The 27,272-nt window shown below is 38.2% G+C and overlaps 1 long non-coding RNA gene across 1 annotated transcript; it reads right to left on the bottom strand.

Moving 5' to 3' along the window:
- Positions 1–8,840: 8,840 nt before the first annotated feature.
- On the bottom strand, positions 8,841–14,770 carry LOC144455838 (uncharacterized). The gene is made up of 2 exons (XR_013484645.1): positions 11,764–14,770; positions 8,841–11,272 (listed from the first exon to the last, which is right to left on the bottom strand). It is a non-coding gene; the product is annotated as an uncharacterized LOC144455838 (long non-coding RNA).
- Between the last annotated feature and the right edge of the window lie 12,502 nt (positions 14,771–27,272).

Here is a 27,272-nt window from a genome sequence, read left to right as displayed (position 1 = left end):
AATTCTGCCCTTTTTCCATAGGAAGGGCTCTACCTATGATTCATACAAAGTCAACATCTAGAGTCACTATGCCAAAAGTTCAACACCTGCCCTAAAGTCCTCCTCTGAGTCCTCATCATGATGTAGAGGCAACCCTTGGTTCTCAAAGGCTATGCTAACAGAACATAAGCTCTGGCAAATCCTACAACATTGGAAAGGTTTAGTATAGACCCAATAATGGACTATAAACAGATAAAATGCTTAATAATAATATGTGTCTGGTCTGTGCTAAGTGCTGGAGATACAAAAACATAATGGCCCCCACTCTTAAGAAACTTATGTTCCAAGAAGAAAAGACAAATCATAAAGGGGACCTGTAAAGGGTGGGAGGGGTGGGAAAAATGTACCAATAGCTGGTATAGAGGTAGCTGAACCGTTCATGATCCAGAGGTTCTAGGCAGGGACCAATCAATCAAGCAATTGTCCTCTGGGGGCCAGGTAGCCAATGTGGAGTTGGAGCAGCTACGTACAGTAGTGGAGGAGGCTGGAGGGTGAGCAAATTTATTTCTCTGCAAAATGAGAAGGTTGGACTAGATAATCAGAGTCACAGAATTTCAGAATTGTAAAGGACCTCAGGGATGATCTAGTTCACTCATACCTGAAAAAAAAAAAAAGCTCTTTAATAGGAAGTAGCATGTTATAGTGGAAAGGGCACTGAATTTGGAGTCATAAGACCCGAGTTCAAATTCCAATTCTGCCATTACTACTAAAATCACCTTGAAAAAGTTATTTATTCTCTCTGGGACTCAGTTTCCTCATCCATAACAAAAGGAAGTCAGACTAGATGACCTTCCAATTAAGTTCATTAGAAGGTGAACTCCCAATTTAGATTGGTCCCTTCCAATTTAGATCTTTGAACCTACTAGATCCTTTGATACTAAGAACTGATGTGTATCTGTCATTCAAGGGCCAGCCTGGAAAGGAAGAGGATCACCCTAAGGTAATGAAAATATTAGGTAATCATTTTTTTAATTCATCTCAAAAATAATTAAAAACTCATATTTTGTGTAAGACACTGTATTCAGTGCTAGGGATAAAAAGACAGGAATGCTACTGATCTGATGTGTACTAGGAATTTGACTCCAGGATCACAGATTTGTAGCTGGGAGGGACCAAAGAGGTCATCTAATCCAAGGCCTCATTTTACTGATGAGGATGAGACTGAAGCCCAGAGGGTTAAGTGAATAAATGAAAGAAGTAAAATTTGAATCTGGGTCCTCTGACTAAACCCATTGCTCTTCCACATACAACACTTGAGTTAAGGACTTAACAAGCCTCATGGAGGGAACAATGAAGTTATGAATCTTTGAAAGTACTCAATAAAGACACTCAAAAACAGTACATAAGTGTGCATGTCAGGTAAATATTTCAATGCTGTGCCTCTTCCCTCCCCTCAATGTGCTTAGAATAACAATTTGAAGGTACCTAATAAATTTCATCTATTTGGACCATACACAATTGTAAATTACCTCTTAATTGCGTGTTGTAAATCTTATACGTACCTAGTTACTTATATGCTGTCTCCTCTATTAGAATGTAAGCTCTTTCAGGAACAGGACCACTTTTTTCCTGCCTTTCTTGGTATCTGCAGCACTTAGCACAGCACCCAATAAATGCTTGTAGACTACCTGGCTGAAGTGAATTATCCTCAAAGTTCTCTGAACTCAACTTCGCAAGAAATCTGTTCTTCTGAATGTCTTACTCACTCTGCTACATAATGTTATCTATTTGTCTTGGTTTGTTTCTATGCCTAGGGAAGCATAAAATGGATAATAATATAAGAGATCAGGAGCTATGAAAATGATTCTTCTGAGGGCCATGCCCTTTAAGGTCACTGAATAAAGGTTGAACTCCAATAGCATTGTCAAGAGGCTTTCTATGATAAAGGAATTGGGGGGGGGGGTTTGGGGGGGTGGAAAAGAGAGTGAGGAGGAAGCCCTGAATAATCAAACTCTTGACTCCCAGTCACCAACAATGTCAAATTCATGACAATAGTGAAAAAGAAACAGGGTGGGGATAAACAACTTCCATTGTCCTCCAACATAAAATGGCCAATTAAGGAAACACCTATACACAAGGGACACTTTTAACCAAAGGAAAACAACCTCATAATAACAATTCAAAGTTTAATAAGGAGCAGCAGGGAAGATAATCAAAAAGGCCCAATGCAAATAGAAAGCAGGTACCAGAGCAATGGATATCTTTCTCTTTTCAAAGTAGCTGCTGCACATTATAACAATCAGAAAAAAAAAAAGGAGACAATAATAAGTGCACAGCATGGAAGGAAATGCATATCAAATTTTTAGGAGAATTGGGATTGGCAGTAATAAAAGAAATCAACAGTAACATTAATTTTCAAGGGTTTAAAAGTACATTTCATCAACACCATTGAGACAACCTTGTTACTGTTTTTATTGATTGGGAAATTGGCAAAGTTTTTGTTAGGTTTATTTTCCAAGGCTACTCCACAAGGATTTTTATTATTCTTCAACATTTCCAGAGTGGCAGTAAAGTCTTATGTAAAAAAAAATTATGTAGTGTTTTGCAAACTTTATTGCTTTTGCTTTTCACAACAGCTCATTCAAATAAGTAGTACCAATATTAATATTTCCATTTTGCAGATGAGGAAACTGAGGTCCAGAGAAGTCAAGTGATTTGACTCAGGACACAAAGCTAACAGTTAGAACCAGAATTCAAACTCAGAACTTTTCTGATTCCTCACCTAGCACTCTTTCAACCATACTGTTCTACTTTTCTCCTAGCTCTAGAACTGGAGACATGGTTGTAAATCCATCTATAATCCTTTAGATATTGGTCCTTCTCACTCATGGCAGAACTAATGGCACACTATGGCTAAGCAAGAACCTAAAAAACAGTGACAATGTGGAGATTTATTTTGACTCCTTTATAAAATGTCTGGAACAATAGGTGAAGGGCTGAACAAGTAGGAAATAGTAAAAATGGGTACACTGAATTATTCACAGACTTTAGCTTGTATCTAAGATAACAAAGAAAGTGAGTTATAATATGAAAATAAGAAAGCTGAAAATACAGCACCAGAAAAAAAAGAGCATCATCTGCGAATCATTGCAAGGAATTCAGAAAATCTAAAGATAGTTTCCTTTCTCTTTCTTCTTTTCTCTCTTTCCCTCCTTTCTTTTCTCCCTCCCTTCTCTTTCCTCCCCCTTCCTTTCCTCATTCCTTCCTTTTCCATTCTCTTATTTCTTACCCCCTGCCTTCTTTCTTTCCTTCTTTCCTCCCTTCCTTCCCTCTATTTCTTCATTTCTTCTTTCTTCTTTCCTTCCTCCTTTTTTACTCGTTCTTCCTTCTTCCTTTCCTCCCTTCCTTCCTCCCTTCCTTTTCAAACTTTTTTTTAGTATAGTTCCCCACAGGCTCAAAATCCATCATTTTTCTCCTCAAAATTTTAAGGTTACATTCATAATTGAGATGACTCAAAGAATTGAGAAAATTGGAACTAAGCTTCCTATTAGTTGTGTGATCCTGGACTAGTTACTTATCCTCTCTGTGTGTCTGTTTCCTCATCTGTAAAATGGGAATAGCGATAGCATCTATCTCACCAGAGTGTTGTGAGGATCAAAGGGATTATCATACATAAAGTGTTTTGTAAACCTTACAAAGTATTATATAAATGCTATTTATCTCAGTTCTTCCTCTTCAAAATAAGAACATTAAATTAGTCAAAATACTTGGGTAGTAGAGAGATCACTGTCTTTTAAATATGTATATAAGATGGTCATCATTACAGATTGAGCTAGTAAAAATGTAAATTTTTTTAAAGGTAAATAGAAATAAACTCATATATGTAGAGGAAGAAAAGATGTATAAAAATAAATGCCCCCCATAAACCTTATTCTGGTGCCTAATTGTGGTGTAAAGATGACTCTGGGTTCTCAGACCATTGAAGAGCAGATAAATATAAACAAAAAGACCACACTAAAGATAATCCCAGTGTATACACAAATATCAGCTGTAGAGAATGAAATATATAAAGTCTATGGAGAATTTAAGATAATATTCCAAACCAAGCCATGATACTTGGTCATTATCAAAAGTGGACATAGGGAAAGAGGGGGGAAATAAATTGAGACATATATAGTTTGAGATTAAGAAATTAAAGATACATAAGGGATAGATTATTCAGTAGCCTTGCATCTGTATATCCACAATACTTTCTTCAAGAAGATAGTTTGAGGGTACCAAATCACAGAATCTTACAACTGGAAGTGACTTAATTAAAAAGCTATATGACATGCACAGTAGATTTGCAATTTCATGTTCAACCATCTTTTTATTGTATTATGTTATGGAAATGCTTGTTTTATTTCATAAATTAAAAATTTTTTAAAGAAGCTATCTAGTCAAACCTTTACCATCTGATGTAGATGGTCACCCAGCCCCTACTTGAAGACCTCCAGTACTCCACGGGAAGCACTGAAAATACCCAAAATATGAAATTGATGACATCTTTAACAGATAGTAGTCACATCAGAATCCAATGAAGGTCTAAACACACTCAGCTCAAGAATTCCCACCCTAGATCCCCTCCTGTCCTGATTGGTGGGTGTTTCATGTGGTCCATTAAATCAAATGGGCCCTAACTAGCCATGCTTCACTTTACTATTCCCCAGCCATCTTTTTGCCATCTGTCTTGCCATATGTGTACATACTCCCTCTTCCCCTGCCCTACCCTCACTTTCCAGTTTTGTAATCATAATCAAATTTATATTGCCATTGCCTCTGGAAAGGGCATGTCAGTATTCTGCAAGATCCACAAATCATTTATGTAATCTATATAACTTTTCAAACCAAAATACCCCTTCTTGAACACCACTTGCTTATATGTGTTGTCTTCCTCATTAGAAGCTCCTTAAGGAAAGGGACTATCTTGACCTTCATATTTGTATTCCCAGTGCTTAACATATTGTTTGGCATATAATAAGGGGTAAAATAAGTTTGTTCATTTGTTCATTCATTCATTCATTCATTCAACTATCTGTGTATTCATATCATCTGCTGGTTAGACCAAAGGTCAAAATCATTATGAGATTAAAAGAAAGGATTCAAGATGAGAAGATACAGCAGCAATTATAAAAACTTACGTCAATCTATTTAAACGATCTGTGGATAAGAGCAAAAGGCATTGACTCTAATTATCACCATTTCTTAGGAAAGTGTAGCCAATGTAGGAAAATGAAGAGATGAAAAGAACTCCCAAAGCCAGCAAACACTTGATCTCTTAGAAAGAAAGCCATAAAATACTGGAACAGTGCTATTTAAGAACCCAAGCTCATTTGAAAAAAGGTGGACTACTAAGATGAAATACTAAAAGCAGTACTGCCTCCTCCAAAAAAAAAAAAACTAAAAAACAGTACAGAGAAAGAAATAGTTGAAGAAGTTCAGAAAGACTCATGATCAAAGGATCAGCAATCACAGAAGGATTTTTTTCTAATCTCAACAATTTCTAAAGGTTATTTACTAAGGTGAAGAGAATTTGTGACTTTATCAGTTATGGGCACACCCATTACTTATTAATAGTACTAAAGTAAGTATATATCTATTATAATATATAATACATATGTGTTTTTATATATATATATATATATATATATATATATATATATATCTCCATGTATTATATGTATTATATAGTATCACATAATATGTATAATATATCTATAATATATTATTATATGTATTATATATAACATAATTCATGACATACATATATGTATCTAAATATAACAATTGTATTATAAAATACTTTCTTGGTATATTCTGTCACTATTTAAACTTTGTCATTGATAAAATAAAATTAAATAAATATTTGTCACTGTTAAAACAATAAAATAAGACTCTGGGTTGGTCTTCAGATGAGAGACCTAGTCATTTTCTGGACTCATAACTCATCTGACTTCTTAGGTTCTGCCATAATTTCTGCTGTGCTACCATAAGCTCTGCTAGCACAGCTCTCAGAGTAACTGTCACTCCTTGATGAGATATATAAAGTGAATGCTTCCATTGTCCTTGTTGCTAAACCCTCCTACCTACATTGTCCTTGCCAATTAGAAAACTTTCTCTCTCTCTCTCTCTCTCTCTCTCTCTCTCTCTCTCTCTATATATATATATATATATATATATATATATATATATATACATATATATATATCTGTGTGTGTATACACATACATATATACACACATGCATACATATATGTATATACACATTTATCTATAGATCCCCATTTATCTATATATGTATACATACCTATATATATATAATATATATATATATATAATATATATATATATATATATATATATATCTCCCCGTAAATATCCATATGTATCTATCTATATTCCTTGGGGATATATATATGTAGATATATATGTATGTATGTATGTGGAGAGAGGGGGGGAGAGAGAGAGAGAGAGAGAGAGAGAGAGAGAGAGAGAGAGAGAGAGAGAGAGAACAGATTCACCTCTTAATACATACTTTTTCATTCATTCATTTATTCATTCCTTTGTTGATTTTGTAGACAGATAGTCAACCTTGGGTATGGATTATTACCTGCTCTATCATTCACTGGATTATTTTTTGTTTGTTTGTTTTAAGGAGGCTATAATAGGGAAGGAGCATTTATTAGGTAGTGATTATACTATAAAAATATCCCAAAGAAGCACTGAAAAGAAAATGCACAACAATACTATACAGTAGTTGTCATTTGTAAAGCAAGGGAAATCTACCACACATGACTTGGGAGAAGAAGAAGGAGCCAAAAGGTGATAGTGATAATAAGGCCAATACAGCCAAAGAGCATCATTTAAGGATTACTCAATGCTATTCTTGATCCCCCTTCTCAGGCAACTCTGTGTAACTGTAAATCACCTGTTAGTTGTCAAACATCATTTGTAAAGGGGGTTTCTTCACCATTACCTCCCAACACTAATGGAATCACAGATTCAGACATAATCCAAGACCATTGATAACTTTTGCTTTGTTTTCTCATGCTATGCATCAAAACTTAGACACTTTATTTCAATAATGTAATAAGTTCTCACATACTAATTCCCAATTTTAAATCGTGTGCATGATCAAGAACAGCAGAAATAAAAATGCAAACTGGGGGAAATGAGAATAATGGGGTCCTGCTACCCTCTTTTCTTTCCTCTCACACACAAACTCCCATTAAAATATAAGAGCTCTTTATTCCTATCTCTTCAGAAAGAAAAAGGGAAAGGTCAAAAATTACCCAAGAAAGCAAAGGCAGTATTCAGAGAAAGAAAATGGCTTAAAAGTAAATTTGAGCCAAAGGAGACAAATTTCTAGGGCCAGATAATATACATCAACAAATGTTAGAGGAAGTGAACAAGAAAGTTGGTGAACCTTCCCCTGGCATTTTGAAAAGTTTAGCTGATTCAGGAGAGACTGAAGAGAGGGAAACATAACTCCATTATTTTTAAAAAGGGCAAAGACTTCAGGCCACCAAGTCTCACAATAGTTGTGCAGAATCTGGGGAAACTCTCTGAAAGGATGTGGTAAGTGAACACTTGGTAGAGCAGGGTCTGACTAAGGAAACCAGGCAGGAGAGGTCAACACTGAGATAACCTAGAGAAGGCCTTTGAAGTTATTATTGCCAGGAAGAATAAAATAATTGCTTATGTGTTTCCAAATAGCACTTGACCTAGTACATTTTAGTGACTACAAGACAAGAGAAAGATTCAAAGACAAAGGAAGATATAGAAGTAAAAGATAAGAGGGAGGATTTTTTTTTAAATAAGAAATGGCATTGCAATGAAAGCATTTTCAATTGGAAAAGAACTTGAGGATATGGGAAATAGAGGTGATTTTTAAGACCCCATAATGAAGTCAAGAAGCTTAAGTTATGAGTTAGAAAGATTTTCTAATGAACTAACTCCCCACTCAAGGGCCCAATTTCATTCATTACAAATAAGCACAGAGGTTTTTGCCTGCTCTAGAACTTGGATCAGTTCTCCCCTCCTTAGACAGCCTGAGGGCTGCCATATTAGTGCTATACTTAATACCCGGTCAGCTAAGCCCTGCTGTATCTAAGACCATTCAAGCTAAATCATTCCATCAGTTTCAACCTTCTCAGTAGCTGGTTCTACAGACAAATGCCATCACACGATTTCTGTGCATTTTTGAAGATGTTTCAATGAACCTATTTTGTTCATTGTCTTCTTTTTATTTTGGTGACACTATTGCTAGTTTCCCTCCCACCCCATAAAAAAAAGAAAAACATTACCCTTTCTAGCAAATAAACTTGTTCAGTCATTTTTCAGTCATTTCTGACTCTTTGTGACCCCTTTTGAAGTTTTTGTGGCAAAGATACTGGAGTAGTTTGCCATTTCCTTCTCCAGGTCAATTTAAAGATGAGGAAACTAAGGTAAACAGGGTTAAGTGACTTGCCCAGGGTCACACAGCTAATAAGTGTCCGAGGTTGGATATGAACTCAGGAAGATGAATATTCCTGACTTCAGGCCTGAAGCTTTATCCATTGTGTCACCTATCTGCCCTAGCAAATAAGCAGAGGCAAGCAAAAGAAATCCAGATAATTTCTATGTCCAAACTATGTCTCATTCTGTACCTGGGATCTATCATTCTTCTGTTAGGTGGTGGACACATGTTTCATCATCAGTTCTTTGGAGTCATGACTGTTCAATATATTCATCAGAGTTCTTAGATATTTCCAAGTGTATTAGTAGGATTTAGTGAGGTTCGGATTCGCTCCTATAAATGACACTCTCCAATGCACCAGAAAATAATAGGAAATAGATAATTTATTTAGAAGTAAAGCACAGATAGTTTGAATTTGCATAGAAAGCATAAATAATAAGAACAATCAATAATATAGCACCGATCAAGAGAGTCGGTAATGGAAGAGAATACATCACCAATTCAAGGGAACCTCCAAAGTCAATCAACGGCTGGGAGCCCCGTTGCAGCCAGTACAAACTTGAATTGTGTAAAGATTTTCCCGGGCGAAGCGTCCTTCCCGCGGGTGAGGCTCAGCGGGCTTACAGGACGCAGTGTTTTTATATTGTTCTAAACAAAGAAGGCTTGGGGCCAAGAACCCTTTTTGATGCTTGCGCTATTCATGGTTTGTCCAATACACATCTGACCTTAGCCACGCTCCCATCCGCCTGAGGCTTGGTATTTTGTTTTTTAATAACATCACGTCTCACAAGGAGAGGAGCCAACCCTCCATGTCAACGTGACCTAGGAATGGCTAGTTCCTGGAATGCTAGGCCAAGAACACTCAGGAGATATGGAACGGTCATGACCGAGATTTGAACTGAACCTATTTATTTGAGTGATCTTATTAATTTAAAGGGGAATTTCCAATTTCCATTTCACTTGGCCTTAAGATCATGAGAATAATAGGTGAGGGGCAAAGGTGTGACATGAGTGTATATAGTGCGTATTTTGGTATACATATAACAATTGCATATACAAAGACATAAAAAGAACAAAGCAAGTAGTAGTATGGGGGTAGCTAAGGAATTAAAATACATAGTAGCAGTAGGAGATTTAAAAAGAAAATCATACCAATGATGATTAGTATCTGAGATCACTAAATGAGAAGCTTCGACTAGTCTTCCTGCGCTATAAGAGTCTGTATTCGATGTTCATTTAACGCGCGTTGGTTGGACTCTAATAACTTTTTGATTTCAGTCGACTGATTCAAGATGTTCATAAGGGGATATAGAGATAGAGACACATGAGGTAGAGGCAAAGATTGGGGTACCCAAGCAAAATTTTTAACTAGGTTAGTGTCTGGTGGAAAGTAAAAATCATTTCCTTGCCAGCGTAGGAAAGATACATTGGATAAGCAACCAGAAAATGGGACAGTAGTAATTCTACAGATAGAAGGTCAGAGTGATTATTAGAGGCTATACAAACATATTGAGTAGATACTTCATATATCATAGAAAAGTTACTCACTGGGTATAAAGTTAGATCACACAAATTGGATGAATGTGAGAGAAGGCAGGGTTCCATCTGCCGAGTCATCATCCCACAAACAATCCCTCCATTAGTTACAACACAATCAGACAGAGTATGAGTTACATTATACCAATCTATATAGTTTCCATAGATATGAGGTAAAGCAAAGTATTTATGTAAGACAAAAGGTATTACATGAAATTGACACATAACAGTCCAAGTTTTAACTTGGTAGAGTATAATAGTTCCAGCGCACCAAAGTGGAGTGCATCTAGCATTCTCAGGTTTTTGCTTTTTCCATACATCTGACAAGTCAAGTATATCGTTCCATATGTGAGAGTTACCTTCCTGTAGTAATCTTTGGGCATTTTCCTTCTGTATGAGGGTATATAAGTTTTGCAAGGAACATTTAGTCCAATTAAATAAAACACCAATGTTTTTCATAAGGTGTAAATTAACGAGGATGCTATTATTAAAGACTTGTAAAAATTGGCCTTGATATTGTAATGTATTTTGGTGTGGCAGGATCGTTGTGGGTAACCATTGGGCATTCACAGTCAAAGCTTGAGAAACATCTTGTCCAGCACTGCGCAGTCTGCTAGCCAAGGTCTCAAGGTCTATAGAATTAACTATACCCAAACCAGTTCCTGCACCACCAAGTAATGTATCATACCAAGCTCTTTTTTTCCTGACACAACTTTCTAAAGAGGGAAAAGTTACATTATAATGAAACACTATTTTGTGTTGCAAGATAGAGGTGTTAGTACATGAGCGGGGACACGAATTATTCCAGGAGGTTTCGGAGTCACAGGTACAACCCATACTAATTGGTTTAGATATTCTTCATACAGCCCATTGGAGGTGTTACGACAATAAAAATATTTTCTGTCGTCCGCTTGTGATAGTGAGACAGTGTAGGTGGAGTTTACTTGTGTCCAATTATATGTTACAGATCTTAACCTTTTAGGAAAATATGGACTAGGTGGCCAACTTGTAAGGGTACAGGATATATTGGTACCGTTTGCTGCGTTACAGTTAGATTAAAACTAGTTAAATTGATTCTCATTAGGGGAAATAAAGGGGCGTCCCAAACTTCTACGTTGAATGGGTATGACCAATTCATGATGTGGGTGTTGTTTTCACCAGCGTAGATGGAATCAGTACGCGGTCCTTGCTGAGGATTCCCCACTGGAATACCTGGAGTTCATGCCATAGTTAGCGTATAGCAGGCAAACACTGTAAAACACTTAATATCGTAAAAACATTTGGGTTAGTGGGACATGATACCATTTATCATCACCAGGGTATACTACTATGGCAGTATTAGTGTTTCCTTGTGCTATGAGCTCAGCTGGCCTTGGTCTATCAGATTGATGCTTCTTTATCCAAACTTTAGTACCATTATCACTCTGTATTTGTAGGGGGGTCCCATAATAAAGAGAAATAATATCTAGGGTTTTACAAGTGTTTTTCTGGGTAGCCCGTTTATAGGGGCAGGCAACTAATACCCCAGAGTAGGTGTCCACACAAGTGCAGGCATATTGACACCCCTGACTAACAGGTAATGGTCCAATATAGTCTATTTGCCAAATTTGAGCAGGTAAAGACCCTCTAGCCAATTCTCCAGTGATTTTCTTCGGCACAGGCCGATGAGCAAATAATTGACATTGTATGCAGTTTTGTACTATTTGCTTAAATAGATCCAGAGGTATGTTAATCCCTCTGTCTAATGCCCACCTGTAAGATGCAAGAGCGCCAAGATGTCCTGCGGTGATATGGACCCATTTTCCTAATTGTGTTTCATTTTCCTCTCTGGGGTGACCTTTAAAGCTTTTCCTTGAAGTTTGGATAATTCATCAGCACGGGCATTATACTCACGTTCCACAGAATCTTGATTCACATGGGCATCTACATGAAATACAGATACATTAGTACATTGACACCATTCCCATATTTGTTCCCATAATTCTTTTCCCCACACATCTTTGTCTCTAATTTTCCATTCGTGTTTCTTCCAAATTGGCATCCAAACTGCTAGGCCATTGGCTACGGCCCAGGAATCAGTATATATATATATATACATTGGCCACCTTGTTCCTTTTGAATTACTTGATAGACAGCCACTAATTCGGCCCATTGGCTACTCTGGCCTTCACCAGAGCTTTCCAAAATAGTATTGCATGAAGGGTTATAGGCTACAGCTTTCCAACATCGCTTAGATCCTATATATTTAGCCGAGCCATCAGTAAACCAAGCATGCTTCTTCTGCTCGGGGGTTAGAGAATCATATCCATTATTCCAAGAAACAGGTGATTGATCATAAGACTTTGGTGGTATATCAATATCATTTGAATGTTTTGGTAATTCTAATACCTTTTCATGCAAGGTGGAAATACCCGATCTGCCTGTCTTGACTCTATTTTGCAAATACCATTTCCATTTAATAATTGATGATTCTTGGGCATGTCCTATTTTATGTGAGGCGGGGGTCCCCATAATCCAACTCATAATGGGTATGGCTGGCCTCAATACAACTTCATGGTTTAAAGTTAAATGTTCTGTCTCTACCAGGGCCCAATATGCAGCCAATAATTGTTGTTCAAAAGGAGTATAATTTTGGCCAGCAGGTGGCAGTTTCGCGACCAAAATCCTAAAGGAACATTCCTGCCCTGTTGTTTTTGCCATAAACTCCAATCAGCATATCCATGCAAAACTGTAACTTGCAATTCCATCGGCCCTGGCTGTACAGGCCAAAGATCCAGGGCAGTTTGAATAGCTATTTTGGCTTCCTCAAAGGCTTTCGATTCTGTTTCCCCCCATTCAAATGCATACTTTTTCCGGGTAACTTTATACAATGGCTTCAAAATCTGACCTAAATGAGGAATGTGATTCCTCCAGAAACCAAACAACCCAACGAACTTTTGAGCTTCTCTTTTGTCCCTAGGAGGTGAAAAATCTAATATTTTTTGCTTGGCCTTGGGGAGGATTTCTCTATGACCCTTATTCCAAATTATTCCTAAAAACTTCACACTTTGAGCTGGACCTTGAATTTTATCAGGATTAATCTCCCATCCCTTCTCCTTCATATGTTCTATTAGTTGAGTTAATCTTTTCTCTACCACCTCTTTATTCTCTGCCTGTATTAAAATATAGAGGTCAAACTCAAAAATTTTAGACAATCCTTGGGGTCTAGCCACACTCCTCCAGCTCCCCCATCACTTAATCTTACAAGCCAGGAGATTGCAGGCTCTCCTGATCGCTGTGAAAACCTACTAAGCAAATCAGTAATTTCTCTTTGGGAGTAATCTTCCGTGATTTCAGTCACCCGGGGTGGGTTAGTCCCTCCTTTTCGGCTTTTCTCCTATCTATCGGCCGAGCTTCCCCATCCTTAACGTCCGGAACATCTTCCTCTATTACTTCCCCCCACCTATCATCATCTTCATCCCAAATATCACCTTCCCAAGTATCAGGGTCCCAATTCATATTTGCTACAGCTATTACAGCATGCACTTTCCTTTTACTCACCCTTCAAATTTTCTACACACACTCCTCTCTCCTACATGCTTAAACTTCCTTGCCTTTCTTTCTAATGATTTAAAATCCCCTTAAAACCTGTACATATCTCATTCCTTTCTAATTCTGACCTAACACTTCAACAATCCTTCCCAACTTGCCCTCTACCAACCATATAACCTAAGTAATAAAGTATTCTTCTCTCTTTCCCTCTCCCATCCACGCACTGCTTTGAAGCTGCTGTTACCTGGGGAGGGAGAGGGGGAGAATGAAGGCAACTTTTCAGAGTCCTGCTGCAGCCTTTGGCTGTCTGGCTGCAAACAACCCAAAAGGGAGGGAAATGATGTACTGGTCGTATCCCCCCATTATCCCTGCTGGCAACCGGCCCATCCGTCGCACCCCAAACGAGAACCCCCAACACCCCCAATCCTCACTAGGTCCTGTACACTGTGACCAGGTTTTTGCGAGCGAGGAAAACGGAGGGTCCTCCCAACCGGGGACCTCTACCGGAGCCCGGGGCTCAACATTAAAGAAAGGCATTTATACAGCGAATCCTGTTCGTGACGCCAATTTTGTATTAATAGGATTTAGTGAGGTTCGGATTCGCTCCTATAAATGACACTCTCCAATGCACCAGAAAATAATAGGAAATAGATAATTTATTTAGAAGTAAAGCACAGATAGTTTGAATTTGCATAGAAAGCATAAATAATAAGAACAATCAATAATATAGCACCGATCAAGAGAGTCGGTAATGGAAGAGAATACATCACCAATTCAAGGGAACCTCCAAAGTCAATCAACGGCTGGGAGCCCCGTTGCAGCCAGTACAAACTTGAATTGTGTAAAGATTTTCCCGGGCGAAGCGTCCTTCCCGCGGGTGAGGCTCAGCGGGCTTACAGGACGCAGTGTTTTTATATTGTTCTAAACAAAGAAGGCTTGGGGCCAAGAACCCCTTTTTGATGCTTGCGCTATTCATGGTTTGTCCAATGCACATCTGACCTTAGCCACGCTCCCATCCGCCTGAGGCTTGGTATTTTGTTTTTTAATAACATCACGTCTCACAAGGAGAGGAGCCAACCCTCCATGTCAACGTGACCTAGGAATGGCTAGTTCCTGGAATGCTAGGCCAAGAACACTCAGGAGATATGGAACGGTCATGACCGAGATTTGAACTGAACCTATTTATTTGAGTGATCTTATTAATTTAAAGGGGAATTTCCAATTTCCATTTCACCAAGTCGTTTTCCTTCATAATATTGTCATTACTGTATAAACTATTCTCCCTGTTCTGCTCACTTCACTCTATTAATTTATAAGTCTTCTCAGGTTTATCTGAAATCATCCCTCAAATCATTTCTTATGATATAATAATAGTCCATTATATTTGTGTGCTCTGTTTAACCACTCCCTAATTGATGAACACTCTTCTTTGTTTTCAGTTCTTTGCTATAACATCAACAAAAACTGCTACAAATATTTTGTTCAAATCTGGTCTCAGATACTTACTAGGTATGTGACCCTGGGAAAGTCACTTAACTCTGTTTGCCTCAGTTTCCTCATCTGTAAAGTGAACTGGAGAAGAAAATGACAAACGACCCCAGTATCTTTGCCAAGAAAATCCCAAATATAGTCACAAAGAGTTGGAAATGACTGAAACAACTGAACAACATGCATATGGGACTTTTTCCTCTTTCTTTGATATCTTTTGGGTATAGGCTGAGTAGTTACATCACTGTATCAATGATACACACAGTTCAGTGATGTTTTTAGTAGAGTGCTTTCTAGAATAGCTGGACCAGTTCCCAGTTCTACCAAGCATGTACCACAATGCCTGTCTTCTCACCTCTACTCCAACAATTATAATTTTCCACTTTTGTCATTTTTGCCAATCTGACAAATGTAATGTAGAACTTCAAAGTTGGTTTGGGGGGCATTTTTCTTCCTACAGCTGTTGTCCTTGAGGATGTCTTCCTTTGACAGCTGCCTATTTACTTCCTTTGAGGATTTATCCATTGTTGAATGTCTGGATAAGATAGATTAGTGAGGATGAAAAACAAACAAATATAACCAAATTTGAAAATTAGAGCTAATTTTTCAAACTCTAGTGGAAGAATGACTTTATGAGTCTTGCAGTCAAGGATCACACAGCTAGTAGATGTATGAGGCCATATTTGAACTCAGCTCCTGACTCCAGGGCCAGTGCTCCATCTACTGCACCATCTAGCTATTATGTCTTAGGTGATAGACCCAAGGTGTTGAATGAAACATACCTTAAGTGACATGGCAAATGTGAGGATTTGTTCTGCTTGTCACTATGATTATTTATTACAAGGATTATGTTTTTTTTTTTTTACTGGAGGGGTGGGAATTGGAAAGAAAGGTACCTAGCAATAATATTGCCAACGTAAAAAGAAGAGAATAAACAAAACTCATTCACTGAAGCATCTTAAAAATTTCACAGAAGAGACAAGCAAGACTGCTTTGAAAGTTACATGTGATTAATATATAAATATGTTTTGCATTATTGCACGTGTATAACCTATAACAAATTTCTTATTGTCTAAGGGGGTGGAGGAATGGAGGGAGAGAATTTGGAATCAAAATTTTAACAGATGAATGCTAAAAATTGTTTTTATGTGTAATTGGGAAAAATAATAAAATATTCAAAAAGAGAAAGGTACAGATTGAAATTATTATATATTTATAAAACAAGCCACATTTAAGAGATTCATTGTTTCATATGCAAACTTTTTTTCAGTTCTGCTTTGCATATGGAAATGCTCTGGATCTGGGAGTTGGGGGAGGTGTACGCGCACACGTGTGGCGCACACACACACATGCACACATGCGAGTGTTCTTTAAATTCCAAACAAAATTAACTAAATGTAAAAATATTTTGAAAAAACTGAGAAGATAATTAAAATTACTATCATCAGCACCAATGAAATCACAAATCTAGACAAAAAAATTTTTTTGCAAAATACTTTTGAATACAGTTTTTTTTTTATGCAGTGAGATAAATGCTGCAATTATTTTTATCTCTAGTTTACAGAGGGAGAACTGAAGCTGGAGGAAGTAAATGGTTTGCTTAGAGATCCACAGCTAGTATGAGTCTGAGGCCAGATTGTTACCCAGGTTCTTCCGACACCAAATTCAGTACTTTAGTCACTAGACACTTATGGCTTGTTCTACTACATCATGGTAGAAACATCATATTTACCCACTATTATATCATTTACAAAAGTACTCTCCTCACAACGTTTTGAATCAGGTTGTAAAATTATTACTCCCACTTTACAGATGAGGAAACTGAGGTTATATAACTTGCCCAAAGTTTCAGGGAAAGTTTCACAGTCAGTACTCCAACCTAAGTCATCTGACACTAAACCAAGCATTCTTTTGAAATTTCCAGTGTGCCACATTGGCCTTAATTTGCTAGTCAATTAGTTTAGGTATTGCTTGAAAACTGTTTCATGTTACATGTTATACTTTTCTAACCTTTTAATCACTTATCATCCAGACCACAAAATGCTATTTCATTAAGTGCCTAATTACTCAGTTTGCAAACCCATGGACAGCTAATGCTGCTTATTCCATTAGTTAGCATTTCTATATTTCTCTGTCTCTCCAGAAATATATTTCTCCCTAAGTAATAGAATGTGGTAGCATCTTTCATTCTAGCATCAGTAAGCAGAATCATAGGATCTTAGCACTGGAACAAATCTAAAGGGCACCTAGTACAAATTGTATCTGAACAAGAATTCCTTCTACATCATGCATGACAAATCATCCTTGGTCTTTCTTTAACCACTGTTGTGTGTGTGTGTGTTGACTCAACAAAGAGGACATAAACCTGAGTAGTGAGTATAAATTACTTCAACTAGAGCAAAAATAATTACGTTAAGGGTTTGGAAGAAAAGTCATAGTAAATCTTGGGAAGGGGGTACAGTAAGAGTGGGTGGCAACTTTTCAGAAGAGACTTTCATTGTACACAAAACCACTCCAAGAAAGGGAACTCTTACAGAGTCCATCCTGTATTGCAGTAGGCACCTGGAGATAAGGTGGGCCTTGTAAGGGGAATCTCCTGGTGATAGATTCTGGGGGCATTGTCTAGGGGCTAGTCGAGGGAGCATGGTCATTCAGGCAGTGGAATGCTGTCATGCCTAGAAATACAAAGCTTTGGACCACTGCACAGAAGAGGTACACTTTTCTTAGTATCAGTATCCCTGGACAAAGCCTAGTTTATTCTTGGCCTACTTACAGCTCCATCACGATTCCTGGAATTTCTTTCAGAGTACATATATTGACAGCCATACTAGTGTGCTATGAATAAGATTGTTTGCTGATGCCCAAAGAAGAACATGATAGAAAAAGTTCTAGGAAATGAGAAATATAGTCAGTAAGTCTATCAATTTGTTGTTCAGTTGTTTTTCAGTCATGTCTGATTTTCCACAACCTCATTTGGTGTTTTTGATAAAGGTACTAGAGTGTTTTGCCATTTCCTTCTCCAGTTCATTTTATAGATGAGGAAACTAAGGGAAACAGTGACCTGCTCATGGTCATACAGCTAGTAAGTGTCTGAGGCCAGATTTGAACTCTGAAAGAGGAGGCTTCCCAATGCCAGGCCCAGCACTCTATGCACCATGCCACCTGGATGCCCTTTAAATCAATCAATATGCATTTATAATACAATCTTAGCTCCTACATTCCATTCATAGCCTGCCATATTAAACAGATTATTTTATATATTAAATGAATATCATAAAGCCATATTGATGCTATACCTTACATGTCTACTAAATTGGGCATACTGTAAAGATCACAACCCAAAATAATGGATTGTGATCTAAAGTACATAACAATTCTGAGAGCATATGATTTATATTATCAAAGACAATTAAAAGCATTTTAACCAGAATTTCGCTAGAGGTAGAGAAAATTAATCAATATTGTTTATACTAGAATTGGGTTGGGGAGGGTCTGCAAGCAAGTCTAAATCCTTCCGCTCTACAAACAGTGTGGTATATGGAAAGAGTACTAGGCTTGAACTCAGACCACATGGGTTAAAATACTGGCTCTCACATTACTGGCCATGTGAATCTAGAAAAGTCAATTAAGTCCTTTCTGTGCATCAGCATACTCATGTACAAATTGAGGGAAATTAAGCTTGTGTGGTTATGGAAGTATGCTTTATGAACTGAAAATGTAATACGGATGTGAGTTATTCTAAAATCTTGATAGAGTGCTAATTTACTGGCATTTTGTGCCAAGACTTAGCTCCACTTCCTCTCCTCCCATTATGGGGCAGATAGGTAGCACAATGGATAGAGCACAAGGTTTGGACCCAAGAAGACTCATCTTGATGAATTCAAACCTCGCCTCAAATACCTACTCATTGTGTGAATCTGGGCAAGTCACTTAACCCTGTTTACCTCAGTTCCTTCTCTGTAAAATGAGCTGCAGAAGGAAATGGCGAACCATTTCAATATCTTTGCCAAGAAAACCCCACACAATCCTCTCCTTCCATTAATTTCTCAGACTTGCAATCTGGCTTTTAACTTTCAGCTGAAACTAGGTAAGACGAGATTAAATTTAGAACTAGAAAGGCCTTCAGAGGCCTTCTCCCCTACTCCCATTTGACAAATGAATAACTTAGGCCCAAAGAACGTAAGTGGTTTGTCCAAGGTCACAGGCCATAAGTGGCAGCGCTAATGATTCCTTTATTGCTAGAACTGTCAACCTTTTCAATCACTATACTTCTTGGCCTCTCTGAAGCATTTAACATTGTTGACAAATATCTCCTCTTGTACGTCCTCTCCTCTCTGGATTTTCCTGGCGCTACTTTTTCTATCTATTTGTCTGACAGTTCCTTCTCAGTCTCCTTTGGCAGACTACCATCCATATATTCCTCTCCTCACTATGAGTGAGCTGCCAAAGTTTTCTCCTGGGCCCTTTTCTGTTTTCTTTCTATCAGCAATCTCATCAACTCCTTTGGGTTCAAATATAATCTCTATGCAGATGAATTCAATATCTAGATATCTAGTCTCCTGAATCTCAGTCCCACGTTGTTAAGTTCTTCTGGCATACAACCAGTTGTGTGTTCCATGGACATTTCAAGCCCCCCCAAAAAATGGTTTGAATACATTATCTTCTCCCCAAAACACACCCATCCAAACTGTTTCTATTGATGACCATCAATACGACTGTCCTTCCAGTCACCTTGTCCTAACTTCCATCTCCCCCTTCCAGCTCCTTTTAAACGTTCAGTAGAATGTAATCTCTTTGGCAACAGGAACTGTCTATCTTCCCTTTGCATTCCCTGCCATTCCAACGCCTGGTACATAGAAGCCTATTAACAAATACTGATCTTTTGTAAGACACAGTCTCATACCATTGCTAGTACCTTCCCTGTGAGATTACTTCCCATTTGTCTTGTATTTATTTTGTATGCACATGTGTCTTATCTTTTTCTTTAGAATGCAAGCTGCTCCAGGGCAAGGACCAAGCTTTTGCCTTTCTTTGTATGTTCACACGTTGCAGTTTTTGTTCAGTCACATCTAACTCTTTGTGACTCCATTTGGTGTTTTCTTGGCAGGTACTCGAATGGTTTGCCATTTCCTTCTCCAGATCATTTTATAGATGAAGAAACTGAGGCGAACAGGATTCAGTGACTTGACCCAGATCACACACCTAGTAAGTATCTGAGGTGGGATTTGAATTCATGAACATGAGTCTTCCTGACATCAGTCCTGGCACTCTAGCTATTGTGCCACCTAGCTACCTGACTCATAGGGAGTACTTAATTGATCAGATCAGTTATCAAATCCCTTCTATTCTCCTGTCACAACATCTCCTTCAATTTGTCCCCTTTTATCCACTCATATGGCTACGTTCCTAGTTCATATGCTTGTCACTTCTCTGTCAAACTGTTACTAGCTTTATTTTCCCCCTTCAAGATATGCTATCAATTCAACTCCCAGATCTCAGTATCTCTAATCTCTAATTCATATTCCAAAAAAAGTCATAATAATCTGTCTAAAACATAAATCTTACAATGTTACTCCCCTCTTCTGGAACCTTCAGTGGTTCTCTATTGCCTCTAGTATCAAATATGGATTTCTCAGCTTGACATTTAAAGATCTTTACAATCTTACTTACCAGCGTTTTTGCAGGTTCATTGCATCTTACTCCCCTTTACATATTCTACATGGCAGCTAAACTGTCTTATTTGAGCTTCTCAGAATTCGGCATTCCATTTCCTGTCTCTGTGGAGACTGTTCCTCATACATCAAATTCACTCCCTCCTCACCTCTGCCCTTTATAATCCCTATTTTCCTTCAAGAATACACTTAATCTCCCCTTTCCATAGGAAACCTTTCCTGATGCCCCTTGATGTTAGCACTCTCTCTCTTTATAAATGATCACAACATCCTTCTCTGTCTACATGTTATATACCCTTGCTTACTAAGAGAATGCAATCTCCCTTAGTGAGAAAAAGAATTTGTTAACAAGTATTTATTAAGAGTCTATGCTAAGTCTTTTACAAATATTATCTCACTCGATCCTCACGATAATCCTATGAAGTAGGTGCTATTATTATCCCCATTTTTCAGATGAGGAAACTGAGGCAGGAAGAAGTTAAGTGTATTGTCCAGTGTTCCACAGCTAATAAACGTCTTAGTTCAAATTTGAATGTGGGTCTTCCTGACTTCAAATCCAGGGCTTTCTCCACTGCCCCATCTAGCCACCTCTTTTTGTCTTATGTACTGGGTTCCTAGCAGAATGTTCTGCCTGCTAAATAGCCATTGGATTGAATTACATTGTATATTTCATTGCTCCATCATGTCATATCTTCTAAGATCTGTAATGAAATTCATTTCAACATACTTTGCCATGGCAATCTCTCTACATCCCTCAGGGCCTTAACCATAATGGTTTGAGAAGTATCATCAAGAAAGTTATATTTGAGAGATCTCACAAATGCTTTAGGTATTGTTACTTCTACCTTTCTAACTTCTGACTTTCTTAATTCTGATTACATCAAGGGAAGGCTACAATTTATATAAAAGCTCATATAGCTTTAACACCTTAAAATGCCCAGTGGTTGTCATGTGACTTGGTTTGTAGTCCTAGATCAAATTTGCCATTAATTACCTGTGTGACTTCAGATAAAACACGATTTGTCTGAGCCTTACTTCCCTCATCCGTATATAACACTTCACACGAGGTGCTACTCAACACATACAACCTTACTCTGTCTGGTTCACTCACCCCAACCTGTACTCACACCAGCAGGTCTAGTGTTCTCAGAACAGGGCCACCACCAGGTGGCTGCAACACAAACTCTCTCTGGCTACTAGTGGTGACGTTGTTGTGGAAGAAATATATTCCTTCTACTCATGTTGGGAGCACAAGACCCTAATTTTGTCCTTCACATTTACACAAAATTATCCCCATAGAATCATTAACTCTAAAACAAAAACATTTATTTAACAAAAAGACAAATGTAAGAATAATCATAACATCACAATTACTTGATATAAAGCAAATGTTTTCCACATGCAAACCTGTGCCAGATTCTCCCACAAATATACATAGTGTCCATGAGGGAGAGTTGCTATGCACTTACAGAAGCCTAGCAGGGAGGCTTAGAAGTAGAGAAATCCTTCTCTTCAAAACAGTAGCAAGCTCTTTTAATTCACAATCTCACTTAAAATGGAAAAGTATTTCACTATTATGGTGACAAGCATTCCCTTTAATAAGAAAACAGCAAAACTCATCAGATTAGCACTTCGGGCAATGGAAAGAAACCCAACAAGTTCTTCACTCAATAAGATTGCATATAACAATCTGGGATTCTATGAAAATATTATGTGGCTACACTGGGAAAGGTGATTTCAACTCCATTCCAATTCACACTCCATGGGATGGGTTTCCCATCCCCATTATACTATAGAATACCTATTAATGGCCAGGCCTTATTCAAGGCATGCTATTTATATATCACTTTAACATTTGCAAAGCATTTATCATCCATTATTCAATGGTCACAGCAAGTCTGAAGTAAATAAGGCAGAAATCATTATCTCCAAAGTAAACTTCAATAAGCCAGTAGACACGTGACCTTATCAAAGTGAGTATTCCTACTAATGATGTATGTTACAGTTGAACTATACTTGCCCATCTTGTGACTCTAATCTATGTCTTCTTATTAATTCACTACAAAGGTCCACCCAAAGTCCTGAGGGTCTTATGCTATTTGATAAATGAAAAAAAATGAGTTTCAGGGAGAAAAAGGGACAGAATCTCAGAGCTGCAAGGAGTTTATCTTGTCCAAACAACATCTAAAATGGAATCTCCTCTGCAGTATCTCCAACAAGTACTTATCAGTCTCTTTTTGAAGACCTAGAATTATGAGACCTCCTTAACTACAAGAACTCTAATTCTTAGAATTCTAGTTCTAAGTCTTTCCTTTTATGGAGCCTTAATCTACTCTTTTGAAAGTTCTAGCCATTCCTTACACTGGGGCAAAGCAGAACAATTTATTTTCCACGGAATGTCTTTTCAGATACATAAGGGCTGGGGCAGCTAAGTGGTACAGTGAATACAGCACCAGCCCTGAAGTCAGGAGGACCTGAGTTCAAATCTGACCTCAGACAAAACACTTGACACTTACTAGCTGTGTGACCCTGGGCAAGTCACTTAACCCCAATTGCCTAAAAAATAAAAAATAAAGTAAATTTAAAATTCAAATACATGAGGGCTGCCCTGGCAGAATCACAGAATTTATGGTTAAAGAGGACCTCAGAGGCTGTCCAATCCCACCAATGTCCCCTGAAGAATATCTAGCATAACATATTGAACAGACGGTCTTGTTGTAGTCTAGGGGTGCTGGGAACCCTGAAATTCAAGGGCAAAATGTGTGGGTCCTGCCTTGAAGGAATTGAACTCAAGCCTTCTTTCAGTGGAGACGGGTTTATGGTTTCACCAACAGAAGCAGGCAGGCTTTTTAAGAACCTACACATTTGGTAGATGACACTGACCTCTTTTATAAGGGAAAAAGATTTTGTGGGAAGATTTCAAGGGGATCTAGGAGTGGCCAATAGGCTGGGGTGACCCACAGGTAGGAGAGAAGGGATCTAGATGGAATAAAGAGTGGCAAACAGCCTGGGGTGATCTGGAGGTAACAGACCTCCATTTTACGAGGCCTGGACTGGGTCAAATAATAGAGAATTGGAGGTTGGGGAAATAGCCTAGGGTAGTCCAGAGGTAACAGACAATGAAGGGTTGGTCTAGGTTAGAAGTAATGGAGAATTGAAGGTCAGAGCCGCAATGAAAGGATAGTTGAAAGAATGGTACTGGGATGGGCCAAGTGCCCCAGGCAAATGCCAGAGGCTTGGTTCAGGGGCTTTGGGGTCCAGGAATTCATAGGAAAGTTCAAAGAACAGGAGGGGTCGAGAGCCCATACCCTGTCATTCTTCTAGCCTATACTTGAAAACTTCAACGACAGGAAATCTACTACCAAGGTAACCCACTCCAATGCTGGATAGTTCTCATTGTTAGCAGAGTTTGGTTTTATTTTTCCTTAATTCAAGTTTAAATTTTTGCCTTTGTGTTTCTGTCCATTGCTATTGGTTCTGCCCTCTTCCAGCAAATAGAACAAGTCTTATCTATATCTTCTCTAAATCATCTCCTCTCCTGGCTAAATAAAAATCCCCAATTCTTTTGACTGGTCTTCATGTAATATGGTTGTGAATCATCTCAAAATCTAAGGAGCCCTCCTCTGGACACAGTCCAATTTGTACATGTCTTTCCCAAAAGTTCAGTCATAATTAAATACAATAGTCCAGATTTTCTCTAAGGTAATACACAGCGAAAATATCACCTTTCTCATTCTGGATAATTATCTTTCTATATGATGATTTGCCCAGAGTAGCACAATTATTAGGTGTCAGAGTCAGGAATTGAATCCATGTCTTTTGAATTAGTGTTCACAGGGTTTCATTTTCTTGAGTGTTAGGACTGAGATCTTCTCAAGCCTGGTTTTCTCACCTTAAAAAGACAGTTTGTGGAATAGAATAATCACTTCATTTTCAGCCAGAAGTCCTGAGTATGAGTCAAAGATCTGTCACTTACTCTCCTCTAACTGTGAAAAAGCCCTAGTTCTCAGTTCTGTCTTCTGTTAGCTAAAAGGGATGTCTTGGAGTTTACTGGAAGACCACTCCTTAAACCCAATTCACTCAGGCTCCTGTAGATTGGCCAACAATAAGTCCCTACTCAAGCACTAATTCATGGTTAAAGTTTGGGCCCAGCTGGCACAGAGTGAATGTAAATAGTAATTGTTTCTCTTTTGACCAGAAACCCTAAGGGTCTTCCCCTCTCAGTCTGATTTTTTTTTTTAATCAATGGGGTCATCTCTTGGCTCCTTTCTTAAACAGTCCTAATCACTGCATGGGTGTTGCTTCAGTCAAAGTAAGAACTCAGAAGGACCTTAGCATAAAAAGGCCTAGGTCTCCCACAGTGTCCTGGGCAATCTGCAGTCTGGCCACTGGACCCAGATGGCTCCAAAGGAGAAAGTAAGGCTGGTGACTCTGCACAGCCCTCTCTCATTTAAATCCAATTTACTTGCAAGTCATGGCATCATCATCCTGATGTCATGGTCCTCTTCCAGAAGGAAGGTTAAACCACACAAAAAAGGGATGTATATAATAGAAAGAACACTGGATTTGGAGTCAAAAGACCAGGTCTTAAATCCCCATTGTGTTATCTACTATCTGCATGACCAGGGCAAGTCAGGTCTTTTTTTTTAACCTTCAATTTGCTCATCTATAAGATGAGGGTGATGAGATTCCCATTATCTCAAGTACCACTTAAAGCCATTTTAGGAGACAATGAGATTCTAGTAACCTGGTCCAAGGAATGCTCTGCCCCTCTGCCCTGGAGTGAACAACAGAATAAATAATTCTGGAAACTGAAACTACTGTACCTGATCTCCCAGTCCCCTTTGCTGGTTTTACTCTACAAGAATCCCAAGCTTCTCCCGGCTAGGACCATCCTCCTTAATCGGGAGGTGTTCCCCTTAAGTGGAGGCATTGTCTCCCTTATTCAGGCATCTCCCTTAAGTGGCCATCTCCCTTAGTAGGATACCATCTCCCCCTTAAGCTGGGGTCTCCCTTAAGCTGTGTCTCCCTATGGGCAAAGGAGCCTGTTTGGTCAATTGTGTTGTGTTGTGTGTATTCCCCCCAATAAACACCTTTACTTGATTTGGAGACAGCCTGATCAAATACTTTCGAGACAACCCCATTATTTTGGGGTGCCCCTGAACCTCATCAAGGGGGGATTATTAGACAAGGGGAAAGGAACAAACATGTATTAGGTGTTTACTATGTGCTAGGCACTGTGCCAAGCACTTTACAAATATTATCTCATTTGATCTTTACAATCCTGAAAGGTAAGTTCCGTTATTATTTCCATTTCCCAGTTGAGGAAACTGAAGCAGATAAATGTTAAGTGACTTGCCCAGGGTCACACAGCAATTAAGTGTCCTAGGAAAGATTTGAACTGGAGTCATCCAGACTCCAAGCCCAGTGGTATTCATTATGCTATCAAGCTGCCTCTAGGTGACTTTCCAGGTCCCTCCTAGCTCTTATCTGCATGAAACTCTAAATGAGGAAAATAGAAAACAAAATTATCATTAAACAAAATACAGTTTGACTTTAACTAGGTAGATAAAAGATTGATGTCACATCATCAACAAGTCAAACCCCTCACTAGCAACAATTATGGGAGTGAAGTAGCAAAAGTATTATTGATTTCATTGTAGGGAAGTGTAAAATGGAAAGAGAGAGTTTAAGTGGTTTCCCCAATGTCTCTGCAATTCCTCTTTGAGCCCCAAACTATTATTTATGTAATTCAAAAGAAATGGCTAATTAGGATATTCCTTACCTCCTATGTGAATGTATGTGAACCTATCCTCTCTGATTTTCAACATACTTCCCTGTATTAAACATAACAGGTGATAAAAGGCAGATTGGTGATTTATGGAGAGATCACTGGATTCTTAGTCAAAAGGCATGGGTTAATTAGCAATGTTGCTAAGAGATGTGTGACCTTGGGCAAGTCACTTCCTCACTCTGAACCTCAGATACTTCATTTGGTAAATGAAGGAATTGGACTGTGATCTCTTCCAGCTCTAAGATTCTAAAAAATTGTATTATGATGAAAATAAAAGAACAATGGGGGGGAGTCATTGATTGTAGTGTTTTGAAAGCTTTGGAATGTACCTCTAATTAACAAGCAGTTAGATCATCATGTAAACAAATCACTTTGGTTATTTAAGGAAAATTAAAATGTATTAGATTGTTTAATTCTGTGAAGCAGCATTCAATTATTGCAGTCCACAATAAAGACTTTGAAAGCTATTGTGCTGAGTGGGGAGCAGTTCTTGTATAAAGCTCCATCTTGCACAGATGGCATGATATAAAACTGTTTGGATGAGTATTTATTTCAAAATATTTCAGCAGGGAAAATGCATTTTCCCTGGATGTCCTAGGGCAGAAAGAGAACAACATCTAAGTTTTCTAACTTCAAATAAAATTTTTGATAAATGACATATTATAAATAATTATAAAGTCATTAGTTCTTCAGACAAAAAGGTTTCAAAGCATACAATGGGTAGCTCAAAGTCCTGTTGACATTTGGAATTGTTCTGTTTTCATTCATAATTTCTT

This window comes from Phascolarctos cinereus, unplaced genomic scaffold, assembly GCF_003287225.1.
Source record: "Phascolarctos cinereus isolate Bilbo 61053 unplaced genomic scaffold, phaCin_HiC Scaffold_2;HRSCAF=192, whole genome shotgun sequence".
Classification (NCBI taxonomy): Eukaryota; Metazoa; Chordata; class Mammalia; order Diprotodontia; family Phascolarctidae; genus Phascolarctos; species Phascolarctos cinereus.
Note: the sequence above shows the minus strand (reverse complement) of the source record. Positions and strands in the feature narration are given on the sequence as shown.